This window comes from Phyllobates terribilis, unplaced genomic scaffold, assembly GCF_046119375.1.
Source record: "Phyllobates terribilis strain yellow unplaced genomic scaffold, ASM4611937v1 Scaffold_3__8_contigs__length_932513732, whole genome shotgun sequence".
In the NCBI taxonomy this organism is placed as follows: Eukaryota; Metazoa; Chordata; class Amphibia; order Anura; family Dendrobatidae; genus Phyllobates; species Phyllobates terribilis.
The window spans coordinates 676,837,860-676,853,045 of NW_027362763.1; positions in this window are offsets into that span (position 1 = coordinate 676,837,860).

Genomic DNA, 15,186 nt, shown 5'->3' on the forward strand with positions numbered 1-15,186 from the left:
ACCATAGAATCAGCCTCATAGGAATATCATAGAATCAGCCTCATAGTAATATCATAGAATCAGCCTCATAGTAATACCATATAATCAGTCTCATAGTAATACCATATAATCAGCCTCATAGTAATACCATCAAATCAGCCTCATTGTAATACCATCAAATCAGTCTTATTGTAATACCATCGAATCAGCCTCATATTAATACCATAGAATCAGCCTCATAGTAATAGCATAGAAATAGCCTTATAGTAATATCATATAATCAGCCTCATAGTGATATCATGTTATCAGCCTGATTGTAATACCATAGAATCAGCCTCATAGTAATACCATATAATCAGACTCATAGTAATATCATATAATCAGCCTCATAGTAATACCATAAAGTCAGCCTCATAGTAATACCATAGAATCAGCCTCATAGTAATACCATAGAATCAGCCTCATAGGAATATCACAGAATCAGCCTCATAGTAATACCATATAATCAGACTCATAGTAATACCATAGAATCAGCCTCATGGTGATACCATAGAATCAGCCTCATAGTGATACCATATAATCAGCCTCATAGTGATACCATAGAATCAGCCTCATAGTGATATCATAGAATCAGCCTCATAGTTATACAATAGAATCAGCCTCATAGTAATATCATATAATCAGCCTCATAGTAATACCATATAATCAGCCTCACAGTGATACCATAGAATCAGCCTCATAGTGATATCATAGAATCAGCCTCATAGCAATAGGATAAAATCAGCCTCATAGTAATATCATATAATCGGCCTCATAGTAATACCATTTAATCAGCCTTATAGTGATACCATAGAATCAGCGTCATATTGATATCATAGAATCAGCCTCATAGTAATAGGATATAATCAGCCTCATAGTGATACCATATAAGCAGCCACATAGTAATATCATATAATCAGCTTAATAGTAATATCATATAATCAGCCTCATAGTAATATCATATAAGCAGCCTCATAGTAATGCCATAGAATCAGCCTCATAGTAATAGCATAGAAACAGCCTTATAGTAATATCATATAATCAGCCTCTTAGTAATATCATATAATCAGCCTGATTGTAATACCATAGAATCAGCCTCATAGTAATACCATATAATCAGCCTCATAGTAATATCATATAATCAGTCTCATAGTGATGCCGTATAATCAGCCTCATAGTAATACCATATAATCAGCCTCATAGTAATACCATAGAATCAGCCTCATAGTAATACCATAGAATCAGCCTCATAGTAATACCATAGAATCAGCCTCATACTAATACCATATAATCAGCCTCATAGTAATACCATAGAATCAGCCTCATAGTGATACCATAGAATCAGCCTCATAGTGATACCATAAAAACAGCCTCATAGTGATACCATAGAATCAGCCTCATAGTTATACAATAGAATCAGCCTCATAGTAATACCATAGAATCAGCCTCATAGTAATATCATATAATCAGCCTCATAGTAATACCATATAATCAGCCTCATAGTAATACCATCAAATCAGCCTCATTGTAATACCATCAAATCAGTCTTATTGTAATACCATCGAATCAGCCTCATATTAATACCATCGAATCAGCCTCATATTAATACCATAGAATCAGCCTCATAGTAAAAATATATAATCAGCCTTATAGTAATACCATAGAATCAGCCTCATAGTGATAACATAGAATCAGCCTCATAGTGATACCATAGAATCAGCCTCAGAGTGATACCATAGAATCAGCCTCATAGTGATATCATAGATTCAGCCTCATAGTAATACCATATAATCAGCCTCATAGTAATACCATAGAATCAGCCTCATAGTAATATCATATAATCAGCTTCATAGTAATACCATATAATCAGCCTTATAGTGATACCATAGAATCAGCATCATAGTGATATCATAGAATCAGCCTCATAGTAATAGGATATAATCAGCCTCATAGTGATATCATATAATCAGTCTCATAGTAATAGCATAGAAATAGCCTCATAGTAATACCATAGAATCAGCCTCATAGTAATATCATAGAATCAGCCTCATAGTAATATCATAGAATCAGCCTCATAGTAATACCATATAATCAGTCTCATAGTAATACCATATAATCAGCCTCATAGTAATACCATCAAATCAGCCTCATTGTAATACCATCAAATCAGTCTTATTGTAATACCATCGAATCAGCCTCATAGTAATAGCATAGAAATAGCCTTATAGTAATATCATATAATCAGCCTCATAGTAATATCATATAATCAGCCTCATAGTAATACCATAGAATCAGCCTCATAGTAATACCATAGAATCAGCCTCATAGTAATACCATAGATTCAGCCTCATAGTAATACCATAGAATCAGCCTCATAGGAATATCATAGAATCAGCCTCATAGTAATACCATATAATCAGCCTCATAGTAATACCATAGAATCAGCCTCATAGTAATACCATATAATCAGCCTCATAGTGATACAATAGAATCAGCCTCATAGTGACACCGTAGAATCAGCCTCATAGTGATATCATAGATTCAGCCTCATAGTAATGCCATATAATCAGCCTCATAGTAATACCATTTAATCAGCCTTATAGTGATACCATAGAATCAGCATCATAGTGATATCATAGAATCAGCCTCATAGTAATAGGATATAATCAGCCTCATAGTGATATCATATAATCAGCCTCATAGTAATATCATATAATCAGCTTCATAGTAATATCATATAATCAGCCTCATAGTAATAGCATAGAATCAGCCTCATAGTAATACCATAGAATCAGCCTCATAGGAATATCATAGAATCAGCCTCATAGTAATACCATATAATCAGTCTCATAGTAATACCATATAATCAGCCTCATAGTAATACCATCAAATCAGCCTCATTGTAATACCATCAAATCAGTCTTATAGTAATACCATCGAATCAGCCTCATATTAATACCATAGAATCAGCCTCATAGTAATAGCATAGAAATAGCCTTATAGTAATATCATATAATCAGCCTCATAGTGATATCATGTTATCAGCCTGATTGTAATACCATAGAATCAGCCTCATAGTAATACCATATAATCAGCCTCATAGTAATATCATATAATCAGCCTCATAGTAATACCATAAAGTCAGCCTCATAGTAATACCATAGAATCAGCCTCATAGTAATACCATAGAATCAGCCTCATAGGAATATCACAGAATCAGCCTCATAGTAATACCATAGAATCAGCCTCATAGTAATGCCATATAATCAGCCTCATAGTAATACCATAGAATCAGCCTCATGGTGATACCATAGAATCAGCCTCATAGTAATACCATATAATCAGCCTCATAGTAATACCATATAATCAGCCTCATAGTAATACCATAGAATCAGCCTCATGGTGATACCATAGAATCAGCCTCATAGTGATACCATAGAATCAGCCTCATAGTGATACCATAGAATCAGCCTCATAGTTATACAATAGAATCAGCCTCATAGTAATACCATATACTCATCCTCATAGTAATACCATATAATCAGCCTCATAGTGATACCATAGAATCAGCCTCATAGTGATATCATAGAATCAGCCTCATAGTGATACCATAGAATCAGCCTCATAGTGATATCATAGAATCAGCCTCATAGTTATACAATAGAATCAGCCTCATAGTAATATCATATAATCAGCCTCATAGTGATACAATAGAATCAGCCTCATAGTAATACCATATAATCAGCCTCATAGTGATACCATAGAATCAGCCTCATAGTAATACCATATAATCAGCCTCATATGGATACAATAGAATCAGCCTCATAGTGATACCATAGAATCAGCCTCATAGTGATATCATATAATCAGCCTCATAGTAATACCATATAATCAGCCTCATAGTAATACCATATAATCAGCCTCATAGTGATACCATAGAATCAGCCTCATAGTGATATCATAGAATCAGCCTCATAGTTATACAATAGAATCAGCCTCATAGTAATATCATATAATCAGCCTCATAGTAATACCATATAATCAGCCTCATAGTGATACCATAGAATCAGCCTCACAGTGATATCATAGAACCAGCCTCATAGCAATAGGATATAATCAGCCTCATAGTAATATCATATAATCGGCCTCATAGTAATACCATTTAATCAGCCTTATAGTGATACCATAGAATCAGCGTCATAGTGATATCATAGAATCAGCCTCATAGTAATAGGATATAATCAGCCTCATAGTGATATCATAAAATCAGCCTCATAGTAATATCATATAATCAGCCTCATAGTAATATCATATAAGCAGCCTCATAGTAATATCATATAATCAGCCTCTTAGTAATATCATATAATCAGCCTGATTGTAATACCATAGAATCAGCCTCATAGTAATACCATATAATCAGCCTCATAGTAATACCATAGAATCAGCCTCATACTAATACCATATAATCAGCCTCATAGTAATACCATAGAATCAGCCTCATAGTGATACCATAGAATCAGCCTCATAGTGATACCATATAAACAGCCTCATAGTGATACCATAGAATCAGCATCATAGTTATACAATAGAATCAGCCTCATAGTAATACCATAGAATCAGCCTCATAGTAATATCATATAATCAGCCTCATAGTAATACAATATAATCAGCCTCATAGTGATACCATAGAATCAGTCTCATAGTGATATCATAGATTCAGCCTCATAGTAATAGGATATAATCAGCCTCATAGTAATATCATATAATCGGCCTCATAGTAATACCATTTAATCAGCCTTATAGTGATACCATAGAATCAGCGTCATAGTGATATCATAGAATCAGCCTCATAGTAATAGGATATAATCAGCCTCATAGTGATATCATATAATCAGCCTCATAGTAATATCATATAATCAGCTTAATAGTAATATCATATAATCAGCCTCATAGTAATACCATATAATCAGCCTCATAGTAATACCATAGAATCAGCCTCATAGTAATACCATCAAATCAGCCTCATTGTAATACCATCAAATCAGTCTTATTGTAATACCATCGAATCAGCCTCATATTAATACCATCGAATCAGCCTCATATTAATACCATAGAATCAGCCTCATAGTAAAACCATATAATCAGCCTTATAGTAATACCATAGAATCAGCCTCATAGTGATACCATAGAATCAGCCTCATAGTGATACCATAGAATCAGCCTCATAGTGATACCATAGAATCAGCCTCATAGTGATACCATAGAATCAGCCTCATAGTAATACAATAGAGTCAGCCTTATAGTAATACCATAGAATCAGCCTCATAGTAATATCATATAATCAGCTTCATAGTAATACCATAGAATCAGCCTCATAGTAATACCATAGAATCAGCCTCATAGTGATACCATAAAATCAGCCTCATAGTGATACCATATAAACAGCCTCATAGTGATACCATAGAATCAGCCTCATAGTTATACAATAGAATCAGCCTCATAGTAATACCATAGAATCAGCCTCATAGTAATATCATATAATCAGCCTCATAGTAATACAATATAATCAGCCTCATAGTGATACCATAGAATCAGTCTCATAGTGATATCATAGATTCAGCCTCATAGTAATAGGATATAATCAGCCTCATAGTAATATCATATAATCGGCCTCATAGTAATACCATTTAATCAGCCTTATAGTGATACCATAGAATCAGCGTCATAGTGATATCATAGAATCAGCCTCATAGTAATAGGATATAATCAGCCTCATAGTGATATCATATAATCAGCCTCATAGTAATATCATATAATCAGCTTAATAGTAATATCATATAATCAGCCTCATAGTAATACCATAGAATCAGCCTCATAGTAATACCATAGAATCAGCCTCATAGTAATACCATAGAATCAGCCTCATAGTAATACCATAGAATCAACCTCATAGTAAAACCATATAATCAGCCTTATAGTAATACCATAGAATCAGCCTCATAGTGATACCATAGAATCAGCCTCATAGTGATACCATATAATCAGCCTCATAGTGATACCATAGAATCAGCCTCATAGTGATACCATAGAATCAGCCTCATAGTAATATCATATAATCAGCTTCATAGTAATACCATATAATCAGCCTCATAGTGATATCATAGATTCAGCCTCATAGTAATAGCATATAATTAGCCTCATAGTAATACCATAGAATCAGCCTCATAGTAATATCATATAATCAGCTTCATAGTAATACCATATAATCAGCCTTATAGTGATACCATAGAATCAGCATCATAGTGATATCATAGAATCAGCCTCATAGTAATAGGATATAATCAGCCTCATAGTGATATCATATAATCAGCCTCATAGTAATAGCATAGAAATAGCCTCATAGTAATACCATAGAATCAGCCTCATAGTAATATCATAGAATCAGCCTCATAGTAATATCATAGAATCAGCCTCATAGTAATACCATGTAATCAGTCTCATAGTAATACCATATAATCAGCCTCATAGTAATACTATACAATCAGCCTCATAGTAATACCATCAAATCAGTCTTATTGTAATACCATCGAATCAGCCTCATAGTAATAGCATAGAAATAGCCTTATAGTAATATCATATAATCAGCCTCATAGTGATATCATATAATCAGCCTGATTGTAATACCATAGAATCAGCCTCATAGTAATACTATATAATCAACCTCATAGTAATATCATATAATCAGCCTCATAGTAATACCATAAAGTCAGCCTCGTGGTAATACCATAGAATCAGCCTCATAGTAATACCATAGAATCAGCCTCATAGGAATATCATAGAATGAGCCTCATAGTAATACCATATAATCAGCCTCATAGTAATGCCATAGAATCAGCCTCATAGTGATACCATAGAATCAGACTCATAGTGATACCATATAAACAGCCTCATAGTGATAGGATATAATCAGCCTCATAGTAATATCATATAATCGGCCTCATAGTAATACCATTTAATCAGTCTTATAGTGATACCATAGAATCAGCGTCATAGTGATATCATAGAATCAGCCTCATAGTAATACCATATAATCAGCTTCATAGTAATATCATATAATCAGCTCAATAGTAATATCATATAATCAGCCTCATAGTAATATCATATAATCAGCCTCATAGTAATACCATATAATCAGCTTCATAGTAATATCATATAATCAGCTTAATAGTAATATCATATAATCAGCCTCATAGTAATATCATATAATCAGCCTCATAGTAATATCATGTAATCAGCCTCATAGTAATAGGATATAATCAGACTCATAGTGATATCATATAATCAGCCTCATAGTAATATCATATAATCAGCTTAATAGTAATATCATATAATCAGCCTCATAGTAATATCATATAATCAGCCTCATAGTAATACCATAGAATCAGCCTAATAGTAATACCATAGAATCAGCCTCATAGTAATACCATATAATCAGCCTCATAGTAATACCATAGAATCAGCCTCATAGTAATGCCATAGAATAAGCCTCATAGTAATATCATATAATCAGCCTGATTGTAATACCATAGAATCAGCCTCATAGTAATACCATATAATCAGCCTCATAGTAATATCATATAATCAGCCTCATAGTAATACCATATAATCAGCCTCATAGTAATACCATATAATCAGCCTCATAGTAATACCATAGAATCAGCCTCATAGTGAAACCATAGAATCAGCGTCATAGTGATACCATATAATCAGCCTCATAGTGATACCATAGAATCAGCCTCATAGTGATACCATAGAATCAGTCTCATAGTGATATCATAGAATCAGCCAGCCTCATAGTAATACCATAGAATCAGCTTCATAGTAATACTATAGAATCAGCCTCATAGTAATATCATATAATCAGCCTCATAGTAATACCATATAATCAGCCTCATAGTGATACCATAGAATCAGCCTCATAGTGATATCATAGAATCAGCCTCATAGTAATATCATATAATCAGCCTCATAGTAATACCATAGAATCAGCCTCATAGTAATACCATTTAATCAGCCTTATAGTGATACCATAGAATCAGTGTCACAGTAATACCATAGAATCAGCCTCATAGTAATATCATATAATCAGCCTCATAGTAATATCATATAATCAGCCTCATAGTAATACCATAGAATCAGCCTCATAGTAATAGCATAGAATCAGCCTCATAGTAATACCATATAATCAGCCTAATAGTAATTTCATATAATCAGCCTCATAGTAATACCATAAAGTCAGCCTCATAGTAATACCATAGAATCAGCCTCATAGTAATACCATAGAATCAGCCTCATAGCAATATCATAGAATCAGCCTCATAGTAATATCATATAATCAGCCTCATAGTAATACCATAGAATCAGCCTCATAGTAATAGCATAGAATCAGCCTCATAGTAATAACATATAATCAGCCTAATAGTAATTTCATATAATCAGCCTCATAGTAATACCATAGTATCAGCCTCATAGTGATACCATAGAATCAGCCTCATAGTGACACCATAGAATCAGCCTCATAGTGATACCATAGAATCAGCCTCATAGTGATACCATAGAATCAGCCTCATAGTAATACAATAGAATCAGCCTCATAGTGATACCATATAACCAGCCTCATAGTAATATCATATAATGAGCTTCATAGTAATATCATATAATCAGCCTCATAGTAATATCATATAATGAGCTTCATAGTAATATCATATAATCAGCCTCATAGTAATACCATTTAATCAGCCTTATAGTAATATCATATAATCAGCTTCATAGTAATATCATATAATCAGCCTCATAGTAATACCATAGAATCAGCCTCATAGTAATACCATAGAATCAGCCTCATAGTAATACCATAGAATCAGCCTCATAGGAATATCATAGAATCAGCCTCAAAGTAATATCATAGAATCAGCCTCATAGTAATATCATAGAATCAGCCTCATAGTAATACCATATAATCAGTCTCATAGTAATAGCATATAATCAGCCTCATAGTAATACCATCAAATCAACCTCATAGTAATATCATAGAATCAGCCTCATAGTAATACCATAGAATCAGCCTCATAGTAATACCATAGAATCAGCCTCATAGTAATACCATATAATCAGCCTCATAGTAATACCATATAATCAGCCAAATAGTAATATCATATAATCAGCCTCATAGTAATACCATATAATCAGCCTCATAGTAATATCATATAATCAGCCTCATAGTAATAGCATATAATCAGCCTCATAGTAATATCATATAATCAGCCTCATAGTAATATCATATAATCAGCCTGATTGTAATACCATAGAATCAGCCTCATAGTAATACCATATAATCAGCCTCATAGTAATATCATATAATCAGCCTCATAGTAATACCATAAAGTCAGCCTCATAGTAATACCATAGAATCAGCCTCATAGTAATACTATAGAATCAGCCTCACAGTAATACCATCGAATCAGCCTCATATTAATACCATCGAATCAGCCTCATATTAATACCATCGAATCAGCCTCATAGTAATGTCATATAATCAGCCTGATTGTAATACCATAGAATCAGCCTCATGGTAATATCATATAATCAGCCTCATAGTAATACCATATAATCAGCCTCATAGTAATACCATATAATCAGCCTCATAGTAATACCATATAATCAGCCTAATAGTAATATTATATAATCAGCCTCATAGTAATACCATATAATCAGCCTCATAGTAATATCATATAATCAGCCTCATAGTAATATCATATAATCAGCCTCATAGTAATGCCATATAATCAGTCTCATAGTAATATCATATAATCAGCCTCATAGTAATACCATATAATCAGCCTCATAGTAATATCATATAATCAGCCGGATTGTAATACCATAGAATCAGCCTCATAGTAATAGCATAGAATCAGCCTCATAGTAATACCATATAATCAGCCTAATAGTAATATCATATAATCAGCCTCATAGTAATACCATATAATCAGCCTCATAGTAATATCATATAATCAGCCTCATAGTAATATCATATAATCAGCCTCATAGTAATATCATATAATCAGCCTAATTGTAATACCATAGAATCAGCCTCATAGTAATACCATATAATCAGCCTCATAGTAATATCATATAATCAGCCTCATAGTAATACCATAAAGTCAGCCTCATAGTAATACCATAGAATCAGCCTCATAGTAATACTATACAATCAGCCTCATAGTAATACCATAGAATCAGCCTCAGAGTAATATCATAGAATCAGCCTCATAGTAATACCATCGAATCAGCCTCACAGTAATATCATAGAATCAGCCTCATAGTAATACCATAGAATCAGCCTCATAGTAATACCATAGAATCAGCCTCATAGTAATACCATATAATCAGCCTCATAGTAATACCATATAATCAGCCAAATAGTAATATCATATAATCAGCCTCATAGTAATACCATATAATCAGCCTCATAGTAATATCATATAATCAGCCTCATAGTAATAGCATATAATCAGCCTCATAGTAATATCATATAATCAGCCTCATAGTAATATCATATAATCAGCCTGATTGTAATACCATAGAATCAGCCTCATAGTAATACCATATAATCAGCCTCATAGTAATACCATAAAGTCAGCCTCATAGTAATACCATAGAATCAGAATCATAGTAATACTATAGAATCAGCCTCACAGTAATACCATCGAATCAGCCTCATATTAATACCATCGAATCAGCCTCATATTAATACCATCGAATCAGCCTCATAGTAATACCATAGAATCAGCCTCATAGTAATACCATATAATCAGCCTCATAGTAATACCATATAATCAGCCAAATAGTAATATCATATAATCAGCCTCATAGTAATACCATATATATAATCAGCCTCATAGTAATATCATATAATCAGCCTCATAGTAATAGCATATAATCAGCCTCATAGTAATATAATATAATCAGCCTCATAGTAATATCATATAATCAGCCTCATAGTAATATCATATAATCAGCCTCATAGTAATATCATATAATCAGCCTCATAGTAATATCATATAATCAGCCTCATAGTAATACCATAGAATCAGAATCATAGTAATACCATAGAATCAGCCTGATTGTAATACCATACAATCAGCCTGATTGTAATACCATAGAATCAGCCTGATTGTAATACCATAGAATCAGCCTCATAGTAATATCATATAATCAGCCTCATAGTAATACCATATAATCAGCCTCATAGTAATACCATAGAATCAGCCTCATAGTAATATCATATAATCAGCCTGATTGTAATACCATAGAATCAGCCTCATAGTAATAGCATGGAATCAGCCTCATAGTAATACCATATAATCAGCCTCATAGTAATACCATATAATCAGCCTCATAGTAATATCATATAATCAGCCTCATAGTAATATCATATAATCAGCCTCATAGTAATACCATAGAATCAGCCTCATAGTAATACCATAGAATCAGCCTCATAGTAATAGCATAGAATCAGCCTGATTGTAATACCATAGAATCAGCCTCATAGTAATAGCATAGAATCAGCCTCATAGTAATACCATATAATCAGCCTCATTGTAATACCATCGAATCAGCCTCATATTAATACCATAGAATCAGCGTCATAGTAATACCATAGAATCAACCTCATAGTAATACCATATAATCAGCCTCATTGTAATACCATCGAATCAGCCTCATATTAATAGAATAGAATCAGCCTCATAGTAATACCATATAATCAGCCTCATAGTAATACCATATAATCAGCCTCATAGTAATATCATATAATCAGCCTCATAGTAATACCATATAATCAGCCTCATAGTAATACCATATAATCAGCCTCATAGTAATACCATAGAATCAGCCTCATAGTAATACCATAGAATCAGCCTCATAGTAATACTATATAATCAGCCTCATAGTGATACCATATAATCAGCCTCATAGTGATACCATAGAATCAGCCAGCCTCATAGTAATACCATAGAATCAGCTTCATAGTAATACCATAGAATCAGCCTCATAGTAATATCATATAATCAGACTCATAGTAATACCATATAATCAGCCTCATAGTAATACCATAGAATCGGCCTCATAGTAATATCATATAATCAGCCTGATTGTAATACCATAGAATCAGCCTCATAGTAATAGCATGGAATCAGCCTCATAGTAATACCATATAATCAGCCTCATAGTAATACCATATAATCAGCCTCATAGTAATATCATATAATCAGCCTCATAGTAATATCATATAATCAGCCTCATAGTAATACCATAGAATCAGCCTCATAGTAATACCATAGAATCAGCCTCATAGTAATAGCATAGAATCAGCCTGATTGTAATACCATAGAATCAGCCTCATAGTAATAGCATAGAATCAGCCTCATAGTAATACCATATAATCAGCCTCATTGTAATACCATCGAATCAGCCTCATATTAATACCATAGAATCAGCCTCATAGTAATACCATAGAATCAACCTCATAGTAATACCATATAATCAGCCTCATTGTAATACCATCGAATCAGCCTCATATTAATAGAATAGAATCAGCCTCATAGTAATACCATATAATCAGCCTCATAGTAATACCATATAATCAGCCTCATAGTAATATCATATAATCAGCCTCATAGTAATACCATATAATCAGCCTCATAGTAATACCATAGAATCAGCCTCATAGTAATACCATAGAATCAGCCTCATAGTAATACTATATAATCAGCCTCATAGTGATACCATATAATCAGCCTCATAGTGATACCATAGAATCAGCCAGCCTCATAGTAATACCATAGAATCAGCTTCATAGTAATACCATAGAATCAGCCTCATAGTAATATCATATAATCAGACTCATAGTAATACCATATAATCAGCCTCATAGTAATACCATATAATCAGCCTCATAGTAATACCATATAATCAGCCTCATAGTAATACCATATAATCAGCCTCATAGTAATACCATATAATCAGCCTCATAGTAATACCATATAATCAGCCTCATAGTAATAGCATATAATCAGCCTCATAGTAATACCATATAATCAGCCTCATAGTAATAGCATATAATCAGCCTCATAGTAATAGCATATAATCAGCCTCATAGTAATATCATATAATCAGCCTGATTGTAATACCATAGAATCAGCCTCATAGTAATACCATATAATCAGCCTCATAGTAATACCATAGAATCAGCCTCATAGTAATATCATATAATCAGCCTCATAGTAATACCATATAATCAGACTCATAGTAATATCATATAATCAGCCTCATAGTAATACCATAGAATCAGCCTCATAGTGATACCATAGAATCAGCCTCATAGTAATAGCATAGAATCAGCCTCATAGTAATACCATATAATCAGCCTAATAGTAATTTCATATAATCAGCCTCATAGTAATACCACAAAGTCAGCCTCATAGTAATACCATAGAATCAGCCTCATAGTAATACCATAGAATCAGCCTCATAGTAATACCATAGAATCAGCCTCATAGTAATACCATAGAATCAGCCTGATTGTAATACCATATAATCAGCCTCATAGTAATACCATATAATCAGCCTCATAGTAATACCATATAATCAGCCTCATAGTAATACCATAGTATCAGCCTCATAGTGTTACTATAGAATCAGCCTCATAGTGACACCATAGAATCAGCCTCAAAGTGATACCATAGAATCAGCCTCATAGTGATACCATAGAATCAGCCTCATAGTGATACAATAGAATCAGCCTCATAGTGATATCATAGGTTCAGCCTCATAGTAATGCCATATAATCAGCCTCATAGTAATACCATTTAATCAGCCTTATAGTAATATCAAATAATCAGCTTCAAAGTAATATCATATAATCAGCCTCAGAGTAATACCATATAATCACCCTGATTGTAATACCATAGAATCAGCCTCATAGTAATACCATATAATCAGCCTCATAGTAATACCATAAAGTCAGCCTCATAGTAATACCATAGAATCAGCCTCATAGTAATACCATAGAATCAGCCTAATAGGAATGTCATAGAATCAGCCTCAAAGTAATATCATAGAAGCAAACTCATAGTAATACCATATAATCAGCCTCATAGTAATAGCATATAATCAGCCTCATAGTAATACCATCAAATCAACCTCATTGTAATACCATCAAATCAGTCTTATTGTAATACCATCGAATCAGCCTCATAGTAATGTCATATAATCAGCCTGATTGTAATACCATAGAATCAGCCTCATGGTAATATCATGTAATCAGCCTCATAGTAATACCATATAATCAGCCTCATAGTAATACCATATAATCAGCCTCATAGTAATACCATATAATCAGCCTAATAGTAATATTATATAATCAGCCTCATAGTAATACCATATAATCAGCCTCATAGTAATATCATATAATCAGCCTCATAGTAATATCATATAATCAGCCTCATAGTAATACCATATAATCAGTCTCATAGTAATATCATATTATCAGCCTCATAGTAATACCATATAATCAGCCTCATAGTAATATCATATAATCAGCCGGATTGTAATACCATAGAATCAGCCTCATAGTAATAGCATAGAATCAGCCTCATAGTAATACCATATAATCAGCCTAATAGTAATATCATATAATCAGCCTCATAGTAATACCATATAATCAGCCTCATAGTAATATCATATAATCAGCCTCATAGTAATATCATATAATCAGCCTCATAGTAATATCATATAATCAGCCTAATTGTAATACCATAGAATCAGCCTCATAGTAATATCATATAATCAGCCTCATAGTAATACCATAAAGTCAGCCTCATAGTAATACCATAGAATCAGCCTCATAGTAATACTATACAATCAGCCTCATAGTAATACCATAGAATCAGCCTCACAGTAATATCATAGAATCAGCCTCATAGTAATACCATCGAATCAGCCTCACAGTAATATCATAGAATCAGCCTCATAGTAATACCATAGAATCAGCCTCATAGTAATACCATAGAATCAGCCTCATAGTAATACCATATAATCAGCCTCATA